Source organism: Sinocyclocheilus grahami, unplaced genomic scaffold (genome assembly GCF_001515645.1).
Source record: "Sinocyclocheilus grahami isolate Dianchi unplaced genomic scaffold, SAMN03320097.WGS_v1.1 scaffold641.1, whole genome shotgun sequence".
Taxonomy (NCBI): Eukaryota; Metazoa; Chordata; class Actinopteri; order Cypriniformes; family Cyprinidae; genus Sinocyclocheilus; species Sinocyclocheilus grahami.
The window spans coordinates 853,415-854,824 of NW_015505820.1; the positions used below are offsets into that span (position 1 = coordinate 853,415).

A 1,410-nucleotide genomic window follows, 5' to 3' on the forward strand; every position below is an offset into this window, starting at 1 on the left:
TGTGTGAAATGCTTGAAAGTCATTGAAAAGTGCATGAATTTGTCTCTCAAAAGGTTGTACAAACCCTGAAATGAATGATGTAATGCATTCGATTATTTCTACCACAACACCATGGTTACAGTTAGCGTTACCGCTTCTGGTTTCCTGATGTATGTCAGCGCTGTTTATAACAGAGAATTTTGTGCAGAATTTGAATGATTCTCACTAGATCTCGCAGCAACCTTATCATTGTGCAGCAAATTCAAACGCTTCTCACTGGATCTCGCAGCACTGTTGCATATGTGCAGTAACAGTGTCGCAAAATCAACTTTGGCTCCTGAGTAAAGCTGTTCTGAGCTCGAACAAGTTTGTTTGCGTCATGGTGCGATCTGCTAAACCGCTGCGCAGCTGAAAAGCTTATGAGTTGGACAATGCAGTGGTCGCGCCAGTGCGACCGCTCACAAAAATTTGTAGAACCGGCAGAAAAATTTGGTCGCAGTCTGGAGCCCTGTAAAGCCACATGAAGTGTTGCATGTATTCTTTGTGCAGATGATTGATTTTGTAAATTTTACATAACAACATAATGTTGTCAGAATAAAAAATGGAATTCTCAACCTGTGAGCAGGCAGTGCAGCAGCGCCTACGATAATATCGTAACTGTTGTTTTAACGATGTGTCCCAAAAAAGATTTCTATGTATCGAAATTGAAAATGAATTGTGACTTCATGTATCAAATCAAATTGTGAGATCCCAAATGTTTCCCATCCCTATTTTAAACAAAATTTTCTCATTCAGTGCTGTTTTTTCATTCAACTCACTTTGGTTTGGAACAGTCTCTGAAAAGCTACCCTACAATTTCACTCTAATGACCAACATTAATAACAAATTACCGCGCATTAAACAATCAACAGCATATAATTCAGACGAGCACCTTGGGCAAAATGCCAAGCCACATCTGAATGACTGCTTTCATCACAATCACAAACTAACACTCTCAGCCAAACCTGAAAACCCTCAGAAGCAAAAGCTTCTAATTGTATGAACTTTAATACAACCACACAAGTCCTTTCAATCATCTCCATTCATACTGTGGTTAAAAATTAATTAATTCTATTTACAAATGTATTCTTACATCATCCCACTGTCTTGTTGTCCAATGAGAAGACAGAAGTAAGATGTCAGTAACCTCCCACTTTTTGGGCGCATTTGGTTCCTAAATATTTTTTTCTGTTCATGTTCTCCATAAGGATTTATGAATTTAGTATTATTTATATATTATGTATTAATATTTTGAATTTGCTTTTATTTTTTATTTTCAGTTTTAATTTTAGTTTAATTTTTAGTCATTTTGTTATGTTCTTTTGTCATTACACACACACACACATATATATATATATATATATATATATATATATATATATATATGTTTTT

At 35.2% G+C, this 1,410-nt stretch overlaps 1 protein-coding gene across 1 annotated transcript in view; it reads right to left on the reverse strand.

Moving 5' to 3' along the window:
* LOC107558331 (sickle tail protein homolog) overlaps nucleotides 1-1,410 on the reverse strand; it is a 76,533-nt gene that overhangs the window by 7,332 nt on the left and 67,791 nt on the right. The gene's annotated exons all lie outside the window — the stretch shown is intronic.